Source organism: Panthera onca, chromosome A2 (genome assembly GCF_046562875.1).
Source record: "Panthera onca isolate mPanOnc1 chromosome A2, mPanOnc1 haplotype 2, whole genome shotgun sequence".
Classification (NCBI taxonomy): Eukaryota; Metazoa; Chordata; class Mammalia; order Carnivora; family Felidae; genus Panthera; species Panthera onca.
This window is the reverse complement of record NC_138340.1, coordinates 96,249,694-96,274,825: the sequence shown is the minus strand read 5'-3', so window position 1 is coordinate 96,274,825 and position 25,132 is coordinate 96,249,694. Positions and strand designations below refer to the sequence as shown.

The following is a 25,132-nucleotide window of genomic DNA, read 5'->3' as shown; positions in this document are numbered from 1 at the left end:
TCCCCCTTAGAATAAAGTTACAGGAGGCCTTTTCTCACTTTTTTCTCCCTAAAAAAAATTGCCACAAAGGTTCTTTACTCCCATGGAATTTCGAGGAGATCCCATGAAACTGTGCGTGAATTGTACCTCCTCCAAGGACACTCCCTCATGCACACGACGCTGGCCGGATTTTGTAACTGCATTTATGACTGATTTACGGAACTTTTACTTGGCAGGCCCTGCTGTTACTGTTAGCTGGTTACTATGGATCTTTCAACATGCCACTCTGGCATGTTGCATTAAAAATAACCTCCCAAGACTGTACAGAATGCATAGAACAACGGGAGTACAGTCATAGCCGCGGACTCCAGGCTCCACTTTGGTGCCTATGTATTCACATGTGCTCCTATATAAAGCAACTGCAGGGGAACAATTCAAACACCTTCTAAAATGTCTGGTTGCATTGTAATTTTCCGCAGCTTCCCCAGAGCAGAAGTTCTCAGAGATCAGCAACATCCCAGAAAACTGTAGGCCAAAAGAACAACAAAACACAAATTATAAGTATCTGTTAAGGGCACAGATCCAAACACAGACTGTCTGGGTTTGAATCTGACTCCAGGACTAACTAGCTCTGGGATCTTAGCAAGTTCTACCACAACCACAGCTCTCTCATCTGCAAAACAGTGACATTATCAATCCCCAATGGGTCCTTCTGAGGGTTAAGGGAGATACTCAGGTAAAAGTTCTTCATTCAGTACCAGCACACGGAAGGTGATCAATAAATAGATTATTATCCTTTGAATACCATCCTTTTAGTACAGTCTTTATGGCAGTTAACAACATGCAACTTCAGTTACAGTGCCTGGCAATGAGTAGGTGCTTAACAAATATCTGTTGACCGACCGAGTGATGCCCGGTTACTTATGCACACATTTGATACTCTTTTCTAGATTATATACTTCTTAAGATAAGAGCTCTGTTTGATTCATCTTTGTATTCTCCACAGCTCCACGGTGTGTGCTGAATAAACATTTGTTGAAATAAATGGAAAGAGAAAAGCTGTCACAATGTAAGAGGCAATAGTTAGTATGTAAACTGGTAGTAAAAAAAAAAATTTTTTTTAATCACAGGCTTCAAGTGCAGAGAGAATCTAATGCCAAGAAAACACTGACATTCCCTGAAACTAAATGAATATATCAAGCTACATATGAATACAATATTTGTAATGCTGGGTCTGGTTCTAGCTGGGTACTGCAGAGGGGAGGAAAGCTTTTAACTCTATCCCACCACTGGCCTCAGCCCATGACTGAAGGGAAGACTTGCTTTCCCAGAACCAGACACCATGGTCCCCACAAGCAAAGTAGTTTCCTTATGCCACTTCAAGCATCACTGGATTCAGTGGCAGCAGAATAAGCAGAAGACTTGTGAGGGACCAAAAGAATATAGACTCTGCCCCAGTTTCCACCACTAGTGCTTGAACAAGTGTGAACACAGCTGTGTCCACAGAGTGGTGAGAGAGGGATATCTCCTCCTGATCAGAAAGCCAGCAGGCCACTGTGGATCCTTAGCAGAGAAAATAGTAACATGGTTCTGTGACTATAGGCTCATGTCTGATCCCCAGAACAAAAGTAAAAATAGTAAATCTTTGTGTGTGTGCACGTGTATACACACACAAAGGTATGAAGAACACCATTTCCTTCATTCTGACAGTATGTCAGCACTCTCCAACCAAAAGCTAATAGGAACATACCTGTAGTCGACCTAGCTGGGTTTATTACTTGGTACAGGAAGGGATCGCGTTCACTATGGGGAAACCATGGGGCATCTTAGTAAGACGACGTTCTAAAGAACCTATTATAGAATTGGGGCTTTGGATGAGTGATTTGGTGAAGGCTCTAGAAAAGTGGGATTTATTCTAGATTGGATACTATCAGAGAGCAGGGATAGTTCTATGATTAGGTATCTGTAGATAATAAATCTTATCTACAGAAAGGACAGGCTAGAGCGAGGATAAAGCTATAATTGCCAAAGCAGCAGCAGTTACTTAAATTTGCTGGGAGAAGGGAATGATTGGTAATTTGGGGATTGGACAATATTCATGTTTTCTCTGTGTTCAGACATGTATTTCAGTAGTATTTCAATAAAGTCTCTTGGAGTTTGGTACAACCATATAGCATTTTAATTGATTGATGATGATAGTGAGAATTGATTATCAGGTTGAGATCAACCTGTGTTATTTACTGGTTTGCCACAGGCACCACCCTTGGTTATATCTTATCAATTTGTTTATCACTGAAGGCATGTGATCAAAATCTAAACATATAGTAAATATATTAGGGTAGCAGATTTTGAATGAAAAAAAAAAAAACCTCCACAGGCCTTAATGATGGCCTGAATCAAATAAGATGAAATTTAATAACAATTAATGAAAAGCAGTTAATTTGGGTTCCAAAAAATCAGTACCAAAGACAGGATGGGAAAGACCTGACTAAGAAGCAAAAGAAAGGGGGGCAGAGACTAATGTTTGGCTGACTGTAAGTTTTATTATAGTCAACAGTTAAATAAACAAGCAATAACGTAATTTTAAACTACATTAATGTAAGTATGGAATCATTAATGAGGGGATTGACAATCCGATCTATTCTGTACTGATCTGACAATACCTAAAATACTGTGTTCAGGTCTGGGCATCACAATTTTGAAGAATATAATTCCTCAGTCAGAGAATGTTACTGACTGCCCCACTTCACTTAGAAACTAAAGATGGGTCATGTCAAACAAAACAAAAATACAGAATCAGAAGGAGTGACTGATGAAGTAGTAGACATTCAACCTGGAGCCCAGGAGATCCAGGGGAAACATGAAAACTATCTTCAAGTATTTTAAGGTCTGTCATGTGGAAGAGGAATTAGACCATTTTTGTCTGGTTTAGGGACTTAGGATCAGTTAAAGTTAAAAGCAGGCAGATTTTGCTTTTAAGAGACACATACGTGCATTCACACACATGACATCAGAAATCATCTTTCTCTTGAGGAAGCAAATTCCCCATCATTAGAATTTTGCAAACAGAGGCTAAAGGACCACTGGTAAGGATATTATAGGAGGGTATCAAGTGGAGAAGATTGAATTTTTAACTCCTTGATGAGAGCTTTTATATAATAAATACCTGTAATATGATATTCTCTTGTATCTTTCCAGATTCTGAATCTACTTGACATCTCTAGAAGTTATTTTTTTTTTAGGCACAGATCCCATTCAGAACCTTGTAGAACAGCCTGCATGCTTATCAAATTTATATATAACTCAGCAAGAATCCTAACAGGAGCTTAAGTTTGTTCTCAAACAATCCAGTGATTTTGGACTTGGTTAACTCATTTGGCTCTATTCCACCTGACTATTTCCACCGATTTATATCTTAAATTATTTGCTTTGTATCTGAATATTAAATATTCTGAGTTACAAATTCTACTTATTGTTTTCATAGCTACACTGATCTGTGCTACCTCATACTCTTGTGTAATGATTAGATTTGCCTTCACAATATAGTTCTAGTTCTGTAGAACTTGAGAGTTATAAACTTTTATAGGATTTGAAGGTCCCTGAAACTCTGTATCCTTCCCAACTTGATAGTGAGACATTGCCAAATACAAGCAGGAATCCTTTCTGAATATGCACAATTGTCTCTTAATTTATAAGCAACTAAACTGATATTCTTTAAGTTTTCTTAATGTAAATCTTGCATACAATTAGTATTTTTAAACCTTAAATAAGCTTGTAATATACAAGCTTGTATATATGTGTGTGTGTGTGTGTGTGTGTGTGTGTGTATATACACACACACACACACACACATATATACAAGCTTGTATATATATGTATATAAAGCAAGCAACACACCCAATGCCTGGGTGGCCTCAGTTCAGCTCAGGTCATGATCTCACAGTCATGATTTCAAGGTCATGAGATCGAGTCCCCATCGGGCTCTGTGCTGGGCATGGAGCCTGCTTAAGATTCACTCTTCCTCCCTCTCTGCCCTTCCCCCCTACTCTCTCTCTCTTAAAAAAATAAAAAAGTAAAAAAAATAAATAAAAAGTATTGCATGTTCTACTGACTGAGCAAGCCATGCACCTAAGCTTGTATAATATTAATTCATCTTGCGGGCCACCTGGGTGGCTCAGTCAGTTAAGCATCCGACTTTGACTCAGGTCAATATCTCGAGGTTCATGAGTTCAAGCCCCACATTGGGCTCTGTGCTGACACCTGGGAGCCTGGAGCCTGCTTCAGATTCTGTGTTTCCCTCTCTGTCTGCCCCTCCCCTGCTCATGTTTGTTCTCTCTCTCTCTCTCTCTCTCTCTCTCTCCTGCTCATGCTCTCTCTCTCTCTCTCTCTCTCTCTCTCTCTCCTGCTCATGCTCGCTCTCTCTCTCTCTCTCTCTCTCTCTCTCTGTCAAAAATGAATAAGCATTAAAAGAAAATTAAATCATTTTGCATGAAGGCTTCTTTTAGTCTGGGATCTCTAGAAAACACAGCCTAATCTCTGATATGTTGATATCTGTGATATTGTGATATAATAAGAAATACATATTTGAGGTTTTATCCCTGGCTCCTGGCCAGAGCTCCTAAAACCTTCCTTAAGCAATAGGGGTGCTAGGGGCATCTTTTGTTCTAACATTTGGTCTTTGACCCTGGTTCCTGATACAAAGCTCTTAAACCCCTTGAAATGTCCTGGGTGATAGGGGAATCTTTTGTTTTAATGAGGTAACTCTTGATAGGCTCCTGGATAGCTTCAGAATGGGTGTTGATCACCAGAAAGACTAAGCCATGATTAGAAATTTGGAATTTTCAGCCCAATCCCCTATCCTCCAAGGAGGGGAGAGGGACTAGAGATTGAGTGAGTAATTAATCATACCTATGTAAGGAAGCCTCCATAAAAATCCCTGATCTGTGGGGTTCAGAAAGTTTCTGGCTTGGTGAACACATCCATGTGCCAGAAGGGTGACACATGCCAACTCTATAGGGACAGATGCCCCGGTTCTCAGGACCCTTATGAACCTTGTACTACATATCTCTTCACCTGGCTGTTCCATATCCTTTATCACAGCCTTCATTATATGATAAACTAGTAAATAAAAGTGAGCATTTTCCTGAGTTCTGTGAGCTATTCCAGCAAATTACTGAACTTGAAAAGAGGGTCATGGGAACCCAGAATTACAGCCAGTGTGTCAGACGTACAGGTGAAAACCTGGGACTTTCACGTGGCCTCTAAAGTGGGGGCAGTCTTGTGGGACAGAGCCCTGTACTCATGGGATCTGACAATAACTCAAGGTATATAGTGTCAGACAGAACTGAACTTAACTGCAGGACATTCAGTAGGTGTCCACCAAGAATTGGAGAAGTGCCTAATGTGTGGGGAGAAACCCCACGTGTTTGGTGGTCAGAAGTATGAGTATGGTAGTACTAGAAAGTAAAGTACTAGAGGAGGAAACTTAGGTTTTTCTTGCAATGTTTTATTTGGGAATGTAATCCCAAGCCAGCAAGAGTAGGGGGAAAAGAATATGAATCAGGAAAAGATGGGGAGCCATAGAAGGTGAAAGATTTCCATGCTGGCCACTGCTTTACAATGGGCCAGATGCAGCAGGTCTCCTGACTGACCTTCTGGAAAAACTATGCCTCAAGGAAAGGAGGAATAAGAGGGAATGTATCTGCCTATTTCACTCCTGACTCCTGTTTTCCATTAGTCAAAGTTTGACCCACAGACAGTTAGCTTCCCAGTCCTTCCAGGTTGCCACACTCAGCCCCTTTGGCATCCTCTTGGAAAGTCATATTGCACACCCTGCTGTGCACATTTCATCCAAGTTCAGAATACACCAGAGAAGCTCCACAGTCCAGCACTCCCAGTGACTTGTCAGCCCCAGGTGCTAGAACCACTTAGACTCTAACCAAGACCAAGGCAGAGCAAGTGGCTAGGAGACCAAGAGACACTGGTACAGAGTAACTCTGAGGAAGCACTAGCCATTTCTGATACACTTTCTCTGCCTCTCTAAGCCTCTGTCACTTTCTACCTTTAGTGAGCTTTTAGCACTTAATCGTTACTCTTCATGCACAGATGTCTAGTGTCTCCCACATGCAAATGTCCTCTCCCTCCTAGACACACAGGAAGATTACACTTCCTGCCTCCTTACTGTCAGGTGGAGCCATGTGACAGGTTCTGACTAATGGTCATGAGAGGAAGTGCTGTGTGTGCTCCTGGGCCAAGGCATGTTAAGAGACAGCTTAAGTTCTCACATTCTTTTATTGCTGCAGCAACCTTGGAAGTCAGGCTCAAATAGTGGAGCCCAAGGTGGAGAGAGATTGAAGCCCTGAGACAGCATGTGTGGAAAAAAGCTATATTTGAACTTCATTAATTAGACTTAGCTGATAAGCAACAGAAATCTTGCTCTAAGTAACTCAGGCAAAATACAAAGGGAAGCTGGAGAAGCAGAGCCAGAGAGCAGGCAGGAACCAGAGATGCAACAATAAGAATGACAGTCAAGTTCAGGCCATGGGAACTTTCTGGCTAATATACTGCTGCTGACCACACCATCCCTACCCTAACAGATACCACTACTACTGGACTCTCTACGCTGCCATAAATAATTTCTAAACAATCCTATGTCTTTATATTACAGCTTTCAGGATAAAAGTACCAAGGGGAGAAAAGATCTCAGCCTACATCATCATGTCTACACCCTAGATACAAGAAAGATTCTTGTTCCATCCTACCAATACCACATTCCATTCTTCTTTCATCCTACCAATACCACACACTAGGGCATAATGAATGAAATATTTGTGATTGATGAAGAGCTGAGTAGTTTAAATTTAACTGTATAGGAAATAAATGGGAAGCTGCACAATTCAGCACCTAAATCCTGTTTATTTCTGATGAGCACAAATCAGGATTTAAAAAGAGAATGAGGGGCGCCTGGGTGGCGCAGTCGGTTAAGCGTCCGACTTCAGCCAGGTCACGATCTCGCGGTCCGTGAGTTCGAGCCCCGCGTCAGGCTCTGGGCTGATGGCTCAGAGCCTGGAGCCTGTTTCCGATTCTGTGTCTCCCTCTCTCTCTGCCCCTCCCCCGTTCATGCTCTGTCTCTCTCTGTCCCAAAAATAAATAAAAAACGTTGAAAAAATAAAATAAATAAATAAATAAATAAATAAATAAATAAATAAAATAAAAAGAGAATGAAAGTTAGGAACAGAAGTTGCTAAGTCAATGTAACTATTGAGATACCTCTATAGTTGCCTTCCTCACAGGTAGAGCTTTATCAATTCTATGTGGGCCTAGATATCTCCTTGTTTTTCCTTCTGAAGTCCTATTTTCTGGGAGAAGCAGAAATCACCCGATCAGCGTTTTTCTCCCCACTTCTTTGTTGAAATGAACACGTGATCTCAATTATCACGCAGCTCAAGCACCTCTAACTTCCATGCCTTAGGTGACAGTCTCCTCTTCTCTGGAAACCTTGAGATTAACTAAAAAAAGATCCATATCCTTTCTCCTTTGAGACTCTCTCTACCATAAAATATGTGACTATCTGTATCAAGAAACCAATGTGAGGAAACAAAGAAATTCTAGATATGTAAGCAATAGGTTATTAGAAGTTGTTGAAGATAACTAAGATATTTTCATAATGTTTTGAGACTCCCCATATAATTTTCCTTGATGTAGAAACAAAATACTTATATGGATAGACCCATAATCTGACAGGTTAGCACATCTTATCTCTTCAATTCTTTTTTAAAAACTTGCTTTTTAAATGTTTATTTATTTTTGAGAGAGAGGGAGCAGGGGAGGGGCAAAGAGAGAAGGAGACAGAGGGTCCGAAGCAGGCTCTGTGCTGACAGCAGAGAGCCCAATGTGGGTCTCAAACTCATGAACCGTGAGATCATGACCTGAGCCAAAGTTGGATGCTTGACCAACTGAGCCACCAGGCTCCCCTATCTCTTAAATTCTTGAAAGAAGTAATTAAATACTGAACTCACTATTTGAGGAAGATTTTCCTGGTTATTTGTGTGGAAAGAACTGGAACAAGGTCAGCAAATGTAGGTAATAAAAACCTAGATGTGGGCTGTGGAGATTTAAAAAGGACAGCATAAATCTAAGAAAATTCTGGTGTCTTGTCCAGCGTAATTTGTATGATAAATACCAGGAGAGAGTAGTACCACTAGAAGCAAGATGGCTTCAGATAGACAAAAGTCGTGGCTCCCTGGTGCAACACATGGTGACATCCCCAGAGTGAGAGCTAAGACAGTGATTGTTTTGGCAATAATCAGCAGGGCAACAGTTGAAAGCAACATGCCCCAAGGAAACAACCTGAAATGTGCTCACTGCTTACTTATTGCCTTAAAAATATATGGAATGGTCTGAAGTGTCCTAATTCAGGACAACCAGAGGACAATTGGAGTTTTTCCCTTAATAATAACCATCATTGAGTAGCCACCGTACAAAGTCTACTATATTAGATACTTGACATATACTACCTCCCATACTGTTTCTGTCATTCTTACAGATGAGGGACTGAGGCTCAGAGAGGTTCTAGAATTTTTCTAGAATCACATAGAAAAAGTGGCAAAACTAGGAACTGAAGCTAAGAATGCCTGATTTCAAGTGCATCCTCTCTTTACTGAACTATGGTGTCTCAAAACAAATATGCTAGAAGAGAGGGCATTTGACTTATGGTTTAAAAAAATGCCGTTGTGGATTACATTGATGGGTGATTAAAATATTCCTTCGGTGGCATAGTAACTCACCAATGATAAAGCAAAAAACAGTTTCATGGTAATATTGTCATAATTTTTAAAATAAATGTAGGGACTATTTGTCAATGGTACTGGGAATTTCCAGATATAACTCTTTGACAAGCTGATCACTGTTTTATAGATATGTATCCTTTATTTAACATGAAACTTCTGCTTGGAAAAATCAGTTTATAGCCTACCACTTAAATGTCTCCAGATAAGGTTAATTAGACACAATTAGATCTAAACACTGCTACTTCCCTAAGAATGTGTTTGCCTTTTCCTTATGGTAATGATAATGTGATTTTTTGTGTTTCTGTTTTTCTCCTAGCTTCCAGAACCAATATATATATATATATATATATATATATATATATATATATATATATATATATATATATATGTAACTTGCTTTCTCTTATTTTCTTTGATTTGATTCTTGCTATAACATATATATACATATATATATATAATGTATATGTATATATATAACTTGCTTTCTCTTATTTTCTTTGATTCTGATTTTTAATAATTTACTTATTCAGTAACTATTTGAGTACCTAATATGTGTCAGACACTTTGCAAAGTACAATGCATATAGAGATGAACACAGCTTGATTCCTACCTTCAAGGACCTCATAGTCTAATAAGAAAACTTAAATTAAACAGCTAACTGTGAGGCCATATGATAAATGCCATAATAAAATTATATGCATGGAACAGCAGTAGGACAAGATAGAAGGGTCAGATTGATGAGGAGTTTTGAGTTGGATCTTTAAGTATGTATGAGTTGAGTTTAATGGGTGGTTGACTGGGGGCAAGAGGTTAGGAAAGAGCATTGTAGGTAAATTTGTAATTATTTCACTTTTATTAACCTTTTTGGGTAGATATATTTTGTTTAAAATTGCTGAGATCCTTTTGGAAAAGAAGTAGGAGGTGATAAGCAAATTTCTATGCCAAAGGAATTCTATCCAGTTGGGGCAAAAAAAAAAAAAAAAAAAAAAAAAAAAAAAAAGAGGCAGGCAGCCAATAAATCCTGATCATAGACTCAAGAATGAAAGGTCCATCCATGTTGTCACAATTGGCAAGATCTCATTCATTTTTATGGCAGAGTAATGTTCCATTGTATGTATATACCACAACTTCTTTATCCATTCACCTATGATGGACACTTAGGTTACTTCCATATCATGGCTATTGTAAATAATGTTGCAGTGAATAGGGGTGCATATATCTTTTCATATTAGCATTTCCATTTTCTTTGGGTAAATACCCAGTAGTGGAATTACTGGATTGTATGGTATTTCCATTTTTAATTTTTTGAGGAATCTCCATACTGCTTTCCAACAGTGGTTGTATGAATTTATATTTCCACCAACAGTGTATGAGGATTCCTTTCTCCACATCCTCGTCCACTTGTCTTTCAGATACTAGTCTTTCTGACAGGTGTAAAGTGGTATCTCATCGTGATTTTGTTTTAATGTTTATTTAAGAGAGAGCACGCCTGTGCCCCTGTACACACAAGTCGGGGAGGAGCAGAGAGACAGGGAGAGAGAGAATCCCAAGCAGGCTCCAGGCTGTCAGTACAGAGCCCAACATGGGGCTTGAACCCATAAACTATGAGATCATGACTTGAGCTGAAATCAAGAGTCAGACACTTACCTGACTGAACTACCCAGACACCCCTCATTGTGATTTTGATTTGCATTTCCCTGATGATGAGTGATGCTGAGCAGTTTTTATGCATCTGTTGGCCATCTGTAATAGCATTATATGGTGACAAATGGTAGCTACACTTGTGTTGAGCATAGCATAATGTACAGAGTTGTCAAATCACTATGTTGTATAGTGAAACTGTATAACTGAAACTAACGTAACAGTGTGTGTCTACTATCCTTCAATAATTTAAAAATGGAATGAAAGGTACATTTATCTGCAAATCCAGAGCTCTTAATTGTCCACTTCTTGAGGAAGGTTGAAGCTTTTCCTGTTCATCTTTCCTCATTGCTCTTTTTCTCCATGGTCACACCATATATATCTGCTGCCTGGTTGCTCTGCCTGTACATTAGCATAAATCTCAACTGACTTTTCTTTCTTTATATACCAGTGGTAAATGCAATTCACTTCAATCATTTAACTTACCAGCAGTGACTCCACTTTTTCTCACGTAAGGTAATTTACTCCCTTAAATGCTGAAGTCTTTGCATTGGATTGTTGCTGAGGGTGTACAATTAGCCTATGTTTTAATTCTCCTGTTTCTCATTTCTTCATGTTCTCTTTGCTTTGTAGGGAGTGCAGAGGAAAAAGTATAAACTTTGGAGTCAGATCTGACTTTGAATTCATGCTCATCCACTTACTAGCTTCAAGGTACCTAACCTGTCTGAGCTTCCACATATGTAAAATGATGACACTAAAATTGGCTTTTTGGAATTGGTGAAATAACATATACAAGGAGCTAGTACATTGCATGTGGTAGCTTCAACACGTTGTGGCTGCTACTGAAGTACTAACACTTCTTCACTATTCATCTTATCGTTGTCACAATCCGATTCATTTTTCTTAACCTTTTCCCTTGCTCTCACAAAGTCTTTTCAAGGGCATTACACTGACTAAACATCATGCTTACTTTTAAAGGATTTCTTTAAAAGTCCTCTATTCCCTCCATATTCCCATCCCCACTTTTCCAGAGACTTCAACTTCCCTTCTCTCCTACCTAGGCAGCTTCTCCCTATCTGCCAAGTCTTCCCCAAGCCAAGATCCTACCCCTTCTGTTCTGTTTGTCTGAATTGGAATATAAACTCCCCAGGGCAGGAAACTTGTCTTTCTGCATATTTGTCAAGTATCGTGTGCATGTAGAGAGCTAAGTAAATAACAACTATTACACAGTCAGAATGAATGTGTTTGATAAATACCTTAGGTATTATCTCTAAGCTCTAATTACATGAAATCTATGGACATGAGATGGAAATATAGGGCTGGCTACAGAGTAATAAAGTTACATCTTTGGCTGCTTTTTGTTGGTAACAGCCTGTCAATGTGGATGGGTAGCCAAGGCGTTTCCTATCCTTTACTCCTAAAGAACAGAGCCTTAGCTAGCGCTCACACCAGGCATCATACTCAGAGGGCTGGCCGTTGCTCAAAGGCTAGCCCAGGACAATTTCCTTCCCCTGTGACATCGCCCACAGCCAAGCTGCTGAAACCACTCAGGTCAGATTCCTCCAGCAGGAGCAGACTGTGCTTCACAATTCCTTGCCTGCATCTATGTTACTTCCTAATTGCTGTATAGGTCTGGCTCTGTCTCCTTACTAATTGCTAGGCTCCTAGAAAGTACCTTTCCTTCCCTTTATTCTCTCACAATATTGAGCACTTAATCTGTGTTAGAGAAGTACTTTGTTTTCATTTGCAAAGCCACAAAAATGATGGTCCCTCTGTGTAAAGTTTTGGCTAGTTTCTCATTTGTTTTGAATGTTTTCAAGTTGTGTATATAAAATATTTCTAACATATAGATAAGAATGAAAACATATGATATTTATGTACCCAGTACCTGCGTTAAACAAACATTCATATTTTGCCATATTTTTATCCACCCTCTCCTTTGTATTTAATGGTACAAACACAGACAAAATCACCCTCATTCCTTCTCTCTCCCTCCTATCTTTCAGTCAATCTAGTTCATTCACATCTAAAATTTTTAACTACTATATGTATAACTATCTGTAAACTACGTATTATTGTTTCGTGTGTTTTAAAATTTTACATCCTTGGTGTTATTGTGCATGTCTTGCTGTACCTTGCTTTTTTTCATACAGGAATCTATTCTTGAGATTCATCCATCTTGATATTTGTGAGTCCAGTTCATTCCTTTTAGCTCCTGAATATTAGTCCATGGGTAGATTCAGCCATTTGGCTTTGGAGAGGCAGTGAAGCCATTCACACCTTTTGGTTTTCTAAGCATTGCTGTAGTGAACATTTATAAACATTGCTTCTGGGGTGTGAACTTCAGAAAGTTTGGCGGATAACAGCTGAGGCTTTGACGCCCAATTGCCCACTCTAGATCTAAGCTCCATCTTAAAATCCCAACAGTGTGATCTTGGGGATGTTTCTTAATTTCTCTGTGCCTCCTTCAGGAAAATTAGGATAATGACAGCACTTTCTTCAAGAGAATACAGCAGTGAAAACAGAGTCTTACACAAACCAAGCACTCAATATATGACAATTATTATTAGGGCAACCACCTAGGTAGGAGGAGGGTCTGAGCATCTTTGCTTTACTGAATTTACCAAATTGATTTCCAGTTGGTTGTGCCAATTTACATTCCTACCAGCACCATATGACTTTCTGTTCCCCACATCCTCACCAGGACTTGGCATTAACAGTGTGGCTTCCTAATCCTTTCAAATATAAGAAGATCCAAGAATGAGATGAAGGAATAGGAGGACTCAGAGGTGTGTTGGTAATGAGTAATCACAGAGATCAGGTGGCCAGCAGGAAGGAAAGGAATCAGTGGGAAGGTTTGCAAAAGTGGAGGAAAGTGAATTCTTTTAGGTAAGAAATTTAAAAATCATTTAGAGTCAGACTCAGTGGAAATTGGAGATTTACAGAAAACAAGGAGGCATGGTACTAAGGAAAAATGGCCACATTCGGAGTATGTAATGTGAAAAAAGGAGAAGCTCAGTGGACAACAAGCCTTTTGGGAACCTGTTGGTAACTTCTCAGAGAGGGTCCATTAGGTGGTATAGGTAGTGACAGGATAACTTTTTCTGAAAAGGGACAAGGCAAGAGAGAGAGAAAGAGAGAAAATGTCAGGGTTTGTAGAGTAGCCAAGGTGAGGAGATGGAGTTTCAAGGAAAGAATTCAGTTGGAAGCACTATTTTTTTCTGGAGGCCAGAGGACCAGAGTCACCTGGATGATGCAGTGTCAGCCTCTGCAGGGCCTTTCTGATTTCTTTCTTCCACTCAGTTTCTGCATCCACTGCTGCACTCCAGATGCTGATTTCATCACACCCGTGTGACTACAGTGGCCATCAGTGGTGTGCTGAGCCATTCCTGTTTATGAATGCAAGAACTAAGGCTCAGACAATGCACTGACTTGCTCAAGATCACATGTCTTAAAAATGGCGAAACCAAGACGAGAGCCTAGGTGTTCTGATTCCAAGTCTAGGGCTCTTTGTCTCAAAAAGAATTCATGGTCATCTTAAATCTTTATTCTCAACTCTAAGGAGGGCTCCATTTTTCTCCCTAGAAAATCGCAAGTTCTCTGTTTGGCTTGCAAGAAATTCCACGAGTTGGCACTTGTCTCTCAGTCCTATTTCCCAATATACTCTGGACCATACTCTCACGTCCCCACCCAAAGCATGTCTTGGCTGATTTGTGAGGTCACCAAGTGCATTCTCACCTCTGTGCCTTTGCCCATCCCATTCCCCTTTCATACAGACACATCCCTCTTTTCTCCATCATTCCTCTAGGCCCTGTTCAAGTCTTACACATTCTGCTATGGCTTCAAACCACACTCTTTGGACTGCCATACTGGTTGTTTCATCATGAAATATCATTCCATTGTTCATTCTCCTGAACTGTCCTCAAATTGTTACCCCGTGCAACAAAATACAAAGCAAGTCACTGCAAGCAATTGTTTTCTTGCTTTGTATTTTCTTACCAGTTATTTCTTGTTCTATAGGAATTGTTCAGTTGCCCTTAGCCTAATGCTGAACATATATCAGGCCCTCCATAAATACTTGATGACTGATGAAGTATGGAAGAATCAGGATTAATAGGAAATATGAAGTATGAAGACTTTGGAAGTTATGACAAAATCGGTAATCAAGAAAAAAGTCTATTGGGCATGATAGAAAATTTAAATGACGAGGTTATAAGGCAACCTGGTTAAAAAGATGCAGAGACAGAGATCATCGCCAGACCAAACCATAGCGTTTTCTGTTCCTTCTATGATGACTCTGGTTTTCTGGCACTCTGCAAGGGAAGTGACTTCTAATCACTACTTAACAAACAGGCTCACTCATGTTCAGAAATAATCAGTATTATCTGCAAATGATGATCACATTGTACGTCTGGGCAGCCAAAGGTGTATTTAACATTTTATGATGTGATGCAAAAGATTGTGTGTATTCAACTTTTCTAATTTAATGAACATCTTGTTGGTGAAGAAATATCAAGAAGATCATGACCCCAAGCCCTTGGGGAGCTGAAAACGTGTGTAATTAGGGTAAAGTACTCCTATCTATGCACAAGTAAATGGATCCTCTGTAGAGCAACATGTAAACAAATCCAAGTTAACACAACGCTGTATGTATTTCCATGTTGAGGTGATACTGATAAAAAGGAATAAAAGGAATTATGTAGAAGATTTCCAAAATAAAGTCTGTAAAAAAGATGAACTTAATTTCATGGAGAGGAAAAGGGAAACATTCTAGTGTGTGCAAGGTCACAGAAGTGGAAGCAAATACTTTATCACAGTGTACCTGGTATAATATGGTAGTAGTAGTAGTCGTAGCAGTAATATTCCCATTGAATAATAGGAGATGGCTGGACACTTACATAAACTTTCCCTAAATCAGATAGCAAGTTACTGGCACAGCTAAAACAAGTGGAATTTTCGGAACAATTTGCATCATGAAACACTGAGGCTGTGTGTTTTTTCAATACATGCTAGTACTCCCACGTACTTCTTGGACAACAATGAGTAGAAACTAAAATGTATGCTTAAAATGCCTACTTCATAAACATTGCAAATTACAGGACAAGGAGCCTTCTTATTCTACTACTTCAGGAAATCAGAGTATTAAAAAAAAAAAAAAGAATCATTAACAATATTTCCTGAGGGAGAATATGGACTTCCAGCCTATGCCAGAATTCCACGTTATTACCTGAATTCAAAGATTATGGGTGTGTTTTGCCCACACCCTACATTTTTGGGAACACAGGCCCTGCCATTATGTAAGGTCTACTGAGAAGGATAACATGACTCGTCTCTTCACGACAGAGCCCTTATTCTAATCCATATTATATATTTTTTAAATGTGCTCCATTAGCCAAGCTGACAGATTATCACCCAGACTGACACACATCTATTCATCTCTATGGCTGCCCACTCCTATAAATGGTAGCACTTACACAAGACAGAAAAATCTCTGGGAATGACCGGTATATTTGTTTTAATTCTACAGAACCATAAAATGGGGAGGACTCAGAGTAGAGGAATGGCTGGTTTTAAATACAATATAATTTTCCTCCCAGACCACTGCGGAGAGCCCAGCACACTACTATATAGTATGAGTCTTTGTTGAGACTTATATTTCCCACCTGTATTTCTTTTTCTTTTTCCAGCAACAGTCTGTCTTTGTGCCAGCTCCTAAATAACCATAAATTTTGTTCTTATAAACCTTAATGAATGCCTGGCCAAGATGCTGTAACTATTGGCTTCTACACTGGAGCATAAGTGGAAAGGAAAAAAAAAAGTGTGCATAGTGAAAAACTGGATAAAATGGAAAAAAGATCACAGCAAACCCAAAGTCGCAATTTGCCTTTAATGTGAAGGAGGCCTTGTTTTCACGGTGTGGCAGCTTTCAGGGGTTTTAATCTCAAAGTGGCTGATCAATTTAAGGTAAGTGGCAGGCATTTGGCCTGGTTCCCAGGCTTGGCTTTGCTGCTCTGAGAAAAGAAAGGATTCAGTCAGACACACAGACAACAGGCATCCTCGGCGGCTCCCACATTCCAAGCATTTTAACACAGATTAGGTTGGCATGATTCTACTGTTTACTGAAATCTCCTAGGTGTTGCATTTTTCCCTCTCCTCGCGTGGTTATCCAAGATGGTTTTCTCAGGTCAGGACCTTCATATGCCAAATAGCTTGTAGGGCTGTGAAGGGAAAAAGAAGAGCATGGGTCAAGACTTCTGATTTAAATTCTATTTTACTTGCTCATTGCAAAATATGAGACTTCAGAGAGCAGGTAATTGAGCACTGAACTTTTTGCCTTAGGCATACATCGAGACAGGAACTGTTTTACATGCATTCCTGAGGGGGGAAAAACGAAGATAATTTCTTTAACAAGGACAAACTTAATTCAGCTAGAAATGCCCAATGGATTAACAGGGTAATTTGTAGTTATTTTCTCTCCAGATTTTATAGGCATGAGCCTTTCACATATGTTGAGCAGTATTGCAACCGAGACAGTCCATTTTTTAAATTAACATTTTCACGTTAAATATTTATTTTTTCAAAGCCATTAATGTTAAATGAGGCTCGACAGATCCCTTACCACTATCTCATTTTTTTATTTTAGCAAAAGAAGATTTTCTTAATTCATTTGACCTAAGTTAAGTAAAATATGCATTTGATTGATCAAACTCCCCAAAAACCTGTTAGTTGTCTCCGCATGTGCTTTTGGCTATATTATGCTTTATGGAAATTTTATATTTTTTAAATACATTGTCACAGTTTTAAAAATACTTTATTTTACTTTAATATAGTCAAGAACCCATTTCCTTTAGTCATCCTCATGGCAGATTTCCTCATTTTTTTTCCTAAGAATTTTATTAAAATAAATAATTAATATAGAGTTAAAATTTTTTTCCAGCTATCAAACTTTTCAAAACCAATGTCCAAATTATTATACTTAACTACACCCAGAAATGCCTTCTTAACATTTCATAAATTTACATTAATAAAATTCTTCCAAAATTAACATTGTTGCAATTGAGTAATTATATTAAGACTGTTTTCTTGTCTGTAAGGGTTAGCTTAGAAACTAATGCAATTATATATACAATTATATGCATTTATAATCCAATTATATGCATATATATAATATATATAATCCAATTATATGAATTTATTTTAATTTCTATTGTTATATATGCAAGTGTGGTTTTGTAAAAAAACAATAGGTGATTCTACATTGATTAGAGAAAGAAAAAGAGATAAATGAGAAACAGCAACCATCCTTCTGCAGCAGCCAATGTGTCTTGTCGACATGGGATGCCTGGAACTGCAATAGCCGTCTTGCAACCATGAAGAAAGCTAACCCAACAGACCAAGCTGGCATTCTAGAGAAGGCAGACAGGGAAGATGAAGAGAACCTGGCTCTCAATTATGTCTTTGAGCCATAGAACCAACAATCCTGCAAACACCCAACTCAGGACTTCATCTTATATGAAATAATAAATTCCGTTTCCTTCACTCAGCAATATTTGTTGAGCACCTACCAAGTGGGATGCTCTAGTGTCCTGTTCTAGGTGCTTGGGATATCTCAGTGAACAAAGTACATAAGAGCCTTGCCCTTTTAGAACTCACATTCTAGCCAAGAGAGATAATAAACCAAAACCATAAATAAGAAAATTCTATAGTATGTTAAGAAGTAGTAAGTGGATAAAATGTAAAAGTAGAGCATGGTAAAAAAGGATCTGGAGACAGGTGTTGGTGTTGAATAAAGTGAAGGTTGGTCAGTCTCACTGAGGAAGTGAGATTTAAACAAACACTTGAAGGAAATGAAGAAATTGTTCTTTAGCCAGTAGGAAGTATGTTTTTTGGTTTTTAATTTTTCTTATTATTGAAAATACTCTAAATGAGAAGGTAGGCAGAGATAGATGGATATTTGGAATATATATGATGCCAGTTCCACTCATTTCTTCCTAGTTCCCGTAAGTCAAAACATTTCTTCCTTAGTTTAAGTTTGAGTTGGGTTTCTGTCACTTGCCACTGAAAGAGACAGACTAATAAATTTGAAGTTGGTGACAAATAAAGTAGCTATGGTTCCACAAACAATGAGTCCAAATAGATACTGGATTGTAATTCCATCCTCTATGTAATGAGTTTGACTTTCCACACTGGGGATGTCTAGGCATCCAAAAAAACATGATTTAGTAATCTGGACAGAGTGGTATTGATGAAAGAAGAAATAAGTCAGTGGAACAGAATAGAGAGCCCAGAAATAACCCCCATAAATGTAGTTAACTGATCTTTGACAAAGGAGCAAAGGCAATACAATAGAGAAAAGACAGTCTCTTCAACAAATGGTGCTGGAACAACTGGACATCCATATGTAAGAAAAGCAAATCTTGACACAGACCTTATATCCTTCACAAAAATCAATTGAAAATGAATCAGACAGCTAAATATAAAACAAAAATTATAAAATTCCTAGAAGATGACATAGGAGAAAACCTAGATGACCTTGGGTATGTCAGTGGCTTTTTAGAGTCATTATCCATGAAAGAAATAATGGATGATGTGGACTTTATTAAAATTTAAAACTTCTGCTCTATGAGAGACAATGTCAAGAGAATGAGAAGACTAGCCATGTACTGAGAGAAAATATTTGCAAAGGACATGTCTGATAAAGAACTATTGGGGCACCTGGGTGGCTCAGTTGTTTAAAGGTCTGACTCTTGACTTCAGCTCAGGTCATGATCTCACAGTTCATGGGTTTGAGCCCTGCATCGGGCTATGCACTGACAGCGTGGAGCCTACTTGGGATTCTCTCTCTCCCTCTCTCCCTGCCACTCCCCCACTTGCACTCGTTCGCTGTCTCTCTCTCTCTCTCTCTCTCTCTCTCTCTCTCAAAATAAATAAACTTAAAAATTTTTTTGAAGAACTGTTATCCAAAATATACCAAAAAAAAAACCCCTAAAAGTCAACAATAAGAAAACAAACAACCTAGCTTAAAAATGGGCCAAGGACTGTAACAGACACTCTACCAAAGAATATAGACAGCTGAAAAATGAATATATGAAAAGATTCTCCACAACACATGTCATCAGGAAAATGCAAATTAAAATAGCAATGAGCTACCACCACAGAACAATTAAAATAGTCAAAATCCAGAATATGAATAATACCAACTGTTGGCAAAGATATGGAGCAACAGGAGGTTTCATTCATTGCTGGTGGGAATGCAAAATAGAACAGCCACTTTGGCAAACAATCTGGTGGTTTCATACAAGACTAAGCATATTCTTATCATATGATCCAGCAATATACTCCTTGGGGTTTTTTTAATGTTTATTTATTTTTGAGAGAGAGAGAGAGAGTAAATGGGGCAGGGTCAGAGAGAGGGGAACAGAGGATCCAAAGCTGGCTCTATGCTGACAGCAGCAAGCCCAATGCGGGGTTCGAACTCATGAACTGTGAGATCATGACCAAGTGAGCCACACAGGTGCCCCTTCTTGGTTTTCACCCAAAAGAACAGAAAACGTATGCCTACACAAAAACCTGTCCACAGATGTTCATAGCAACTTTGTTCACAATTGCCAAATCTTGGAAGCCACCAAGGTGTCTTTCAGTAGGATGAATGGTTAGATAAACCATGGTACACCCAGTCAATGAAATGTTATTGAGTGCTAAAAATAAATGAACTATCAAGCCATTAAAAGACTTGGAAGAACCTTAAACTCATATTACTGAGTGAAAGAAGTAAGTCTGAAAAGGCTATACACCATATGATTCCACCTATATGACATTCTCGAAAAGGTACAACTATGGAGACAGTAAAAAGATTAGCAGTTTCCAGGAGTTGTAGAGAGATGAAGAAGTGGAGCACAGGAAAATATAAGGGAAGTAAAACTATTCTAAAGGATACTGTAATGATGGATAAATAGCATTATGCATTTGTCAAAATGAAAAAAAAAGTGTCCAACACTTCACAAAGTGTTCACACTTTTTCACAAAGATGAACCTTTATGTAAACTAGGACTTTAGTTAGTAGTAATGTATTAATATTGGTTCGTCAGTTTTAACAAATGTACCACACCAATGCAGGATGTTAATAATAGGGGAAACTGGGGAGGGGGAAGAAATACATGGGAATCTCTGTTCTTTCTACTCATTTTTCCATAAACCTAAAACAGCTTTTTAAAAAATAAAGCCTAATAAAGAAGTTGTGTGTGTGTGTGTGTGTGTGTGTGTGTGTGTGTGTGTGTGTGTGTATGGAGTACTGCTTGGCAATGAAAAAGAATGAAATCTTGCCATTTGCAACACATGGGTGGAACTGGAGGCTATTATGCCAAGTGAAATAAGTCAGTCAGAGAAAGACAGATATCATATGTTTTCACTCATATGTGGAATTTGAGAAACTTAACAGAAGACCATAGGGGAAGGAAAGGAAAATAAAAGTTACAAACACAGAGGAAGGCAAACCATTAGAGACTCTTAAATACAAAGAACAAACTGAGGGTTGATGGGAGTGAGGGGGCAGGGGGGCAGGGAAAATGGGTGATGGGCATTAAGAAGGGCACTTGTTGGGATGAGCACTGGGTGTTGTATGTAAGTAATGAATCATGGGAATCTACTCCCGAAGCCAAGAGTACACTGTTTACACTGTATGTTCGCTAACTTGACAATAAATTATATTTAAAAAATAATAAAATTTTAAAAAGTTTTAAATAAAAAATGAAGTCTATTTGGGCTCCTTGCTGGCTCAGTCAGTAGAGTATGCAATCTGATCTTGGGGTTGTAAATTTAAGCCCCACATTGGGTATAGGGATTACTTAAAAAATAAAATAAAGTAATAAAAATAAAGTCTATGTTTTTTAAAAAGCACTAAACATATGGGCACCTGGGTGGCTCAGTTGGTTAAGCATCCAACTTTAGCTCAGATCATGATCTCATGGCTTGTGGGTTTGAGCCCTGCATTGGACTCTGTGCTGACAGCTCAGAGCCTGGAGCCTGCTTTGGATTCTGTGTCTCCCTCTCTCTCTGCCCCTCCCCCACTCACACTCTCTCTCTCTCTCTCTCTTCCCAAAATAAATAAACATTAAAAAATGTTTTTAATTTTAAAAAAGCACTAAACATAATAGGAAAGATTGATCATTTAGACTTACTACAATTTAAAAACCCTATTAATCGAAAGACATCATTAAGAGAATGAAAAGGCAAGATGCATTGTGGGAGAAGATACTTTACATATATAAATTACACAAAGAACTATGTCTAGACCATGTAAATATCTCTTATAAATCAATAGGAAAAACATAGACTCAATTACTTTTAAGAAAGGGTAAAAGACATGAATAAGTTTTTTACAAAAGAGAATATCCAAATGGCCAATGAACATGAAAAGATGCCCAACATCATTAGTTATCAGGAAAATGCAAGTTGAAAACAAAACAAGATATCTCTACACACACCCCAGAATGGCTAACATTTAAAAGGTTGACAATACCAAGTGCTAGGATATAGACTGTAAGAAACTCATACAATGCTGTAGGAGTGCAAATTGGCAAAACTACTTTAGGAATTGTGTTGCCAGTAACGTTAAGCATACACCCACCCTATAATTCAGCAATTCAACACCTAGGTGTAAATCCAAAAGAAATGCATACATATGTGCAGAAAAAGGTAATTACAAGAATGTCCTTAGTACATCATTCTTAATAGAATCAAACTAGAAGCTACCCAAATGTCCATTAGCAATAGAATGGATAAATAAAGTATACACATTAATATATGCACAATGTAATAATACTATACAGCAGCAAAGAAAACCATTCCTATGTGTAACAACATGGTTGAATCTCAAAGATACAACATTCAGCAACAAAAAGAGTACATACTATATAATCTGGTTTATTTAAAGTTCAAAAGGCAGGCAAAACTAATTCTCCTCAAGAGATATCTGTGTAGTGATTACCTTTGGAGAATGGGAGCACAAAGTAGGCCTTTGTAGTGTTAGTACAATATCTTGCTTTCTGTGATAATCAAGCTGTAAACTTAAGATTTGTGCCCCTTTCAATCCATATGTTAAACTGAAATAAGTAACACTAAAGACACGGTTGGCTAAATCAACCAACCATAAATTAAAGCCATGAGCCATAAAAATTCCTAGGTTATTGGGGCGCCTGGGTGGCTCAGTCAGTTAAGTGTCTGGCTCTTGATTTCTGCTCAGGTCATGATCTTGAGGTTCGTGGGTTTGAGCTCTGCCTCAGGCTTTATGGTGACATCACAGAGCTTGCTTGGGATTCTCTTTCTCTCTCTGCCTTTCCCCTATTTATGCATGTGCTCGCTCTCGCACTCTCTCAGAATAAATGGATAAGCATTTTAAAAAAATAAAATAAATTTTAAAATTAAAAAAAAAAAAGATCATTGTATAACTTATAGAATCGCCAGCATGGTGGAATGGTGGATTGAGGACTCTGCGGTCATGAGGAATGCCCCAAATCAAGTCATGGATAGTTAATGACCAGCACTGAGAAGTGCCACCTAGTCTGCCAGCCAGGAACCCAGATGCTGCCATCAGCAGAACCACTGCTGCTATGCTGGAGCTTGCTGTAACCTCTGCCACTGTTGCACCGAGGATGCAACAATCACAGTAAGAACACACAATTCATGTCCTAGGGCAACAAAGAATGATATGTGCACACTTCTAAAATCAGAAGTCCAGGGATGGCAAGTAGGGATTTGAACCCAGTCAGCTTGGCTCCAGCACCCAGGGTCTCAACTACTATGCTAGGCTGCCTCCAGATGGGTGATATTACTGGACCGTTTTAAGAACCAGATGAAGCAAAACACCCAACAACACTTCATGCCACCATATCATGTAGGTCAGAAAGTTTCAACATTTGTTGCTTGACTAATTTGGAAAGACAGAATAAAACTACTCATATGTAAATTGGGCTTCTAAAATCACCAGCTGCTTTAATAAAGGCAAGAAGAGTGCGCCTGATATGACAGCTCATCGAGAGCCATCATGCACCATGTGGGGCCATGTGGCTGCATGCTGACTCAGATTGGTGGTGGAGAAGGGGGGCCACTTCTGAATCACCAACACCACATCCTGCCCCTCCCTCATTTTTTCCCCTGGAAGCTGCCCATCAGTCTTCTTGCTGAGATCTCCACCCAGCACATGGGGCTCAGGTATTTGTAGCAAATGTCTATGAAGCTAAGAAGTCCCATTTTCCAGGAACATTTGGCTCTGGTTCTTTCAGTGTTGTCTGCGTGTGAAGTTGACTGTGACTAAGTGTGAAACTGATAGTCTGTGCATGAAGACTCTGGGCTCAATTCCTGTCATTTCTTATGTTTCACTGTGTTGTGGTGGGCACAACATAACATCTAACATCACATATACTTGCCTTTGACACATCTCTTAACATATTTAAACTAAAAGAAAATTTGTAATCTAAACACATAATGCTAACTAGATAATGACTTGGGAGAAATGTGTTCTTCCTGAAAATTGTGTCATAGACACATATTCATTATAGCCAAAGTCTAAGCAGGCATTTCATTCTGCTCTGATTCATCTTAGAAGAACGTGTGGTAAGCAATTCAAAATTCTCCCCCATTTGCTCTCAAATAAAGAACAAGAGGAAAGGTCTTTTTTTTCTTTTTTGGTAAAGGCAGTTTAGTAAAATTAGTATCTGTTGGGGCTTTTGTTTTGTTTTGTTTTGTTTGGGATTTTTTTGGCTTCCACTGAAGACAGTAGTAGGTGTCAGATGACAAAGGCTGAGGTCTAGGTATAGGGAGGAATTTGAATATGGAGGAGTCTGACCTTTATCCTGTAGGCAGGAAGTAATTCAAATAGATTTTTAAAATATAATTTACTTTCAACAATTTTTAAGTCAAATACAACGAACAGAAAAGTAAATTTAATTTAGAAAATTATCAATCAGAATCTGTGCAACCACCACATGTAACGAGATGTAGGTGGTAGCTAATACAGTTGACCCTCAAGCAATGCAGGAGTTATGGGTGCTGACCACCTTTCTACAAACCCCGATTGCCCACACAGTCAAAAATCCAAGTATAACTTTTGATTCCCTCAAACTTTAACTGCTAACAGTCTACTGTTGACCAGAAACCTTACCGATAACAGTCAATTAACACGTTTTTTATGTTATATGTATTATTTACTGTATGCTTACAATAAAGGAAGGTAGAGAAAATAAAATTAAGAAAATCATGAGGAAAAGAAAATACATTTATAGGAATATACTGTGTTGAAAAATATCCACATAGAAGAGGACCCAGGCAGTTCATACCTGTGCTGTTCAGGGACAACAGTACTAGGGTGATGATCATTTTGCAATTTATAAGTGCATTGAATCAACACAATGTACACGTTAAACTTACACAATGTTACACATTAATTATATCTCAATAAAGCTGGAGAAAAAAGGGAAATAGGAGACTGCCAACACCTCAGAAAGTTCCCTAGTGGCATTTTTTTAAGTTGCAATAATAGAGACAAAGCATAAATCATCTGTGTTAAGTTTAACATGTTGTCCCCATCAAAGTCAAAAAGTCTAAGATCAACAGCATCCTAGAGTTCTCTTGAATTCACCTCCTCAATCACAACTCCCTTCTTCCCCCAGCTAAGGTAATCACTACCCTAACATCTGGAATAATCATTTACCTCCTTGTTTTTCTTT

The 25,132-nt window shown here is 38.6% G+C and overlaps 2 long non-coding RNA genes across 3 annotated transcripts in view; one reads left to right on the top strand and one right to left on the bottom strand.

The window, feature by feature from the left end:
• LOC132679174 (uncharacterized) overlaps positions 1–25,132 on the top strand; it is a 162,652-nt gene that overhangs the window by 82,592 nt on the left and 54,928 nt on the right. The gene's annotated exons all lie outside the window — the stretch shown is intronic.
• Positions 15,832–25,132, bottom strand: part of LOC132679175 (uncharacterized) — a 75,594-nt gene continuing 66,293 nt past the window's right edge. The window contains exon 4 of the long non-coding RNA XR_009609998.2: positions 15,832–16,627. This is a non-coding gene — a long non-coding RNA (uncharacterized LOC132679175). The remainder of the gene's footprint in view (positions 16,628–25,132) is intronic.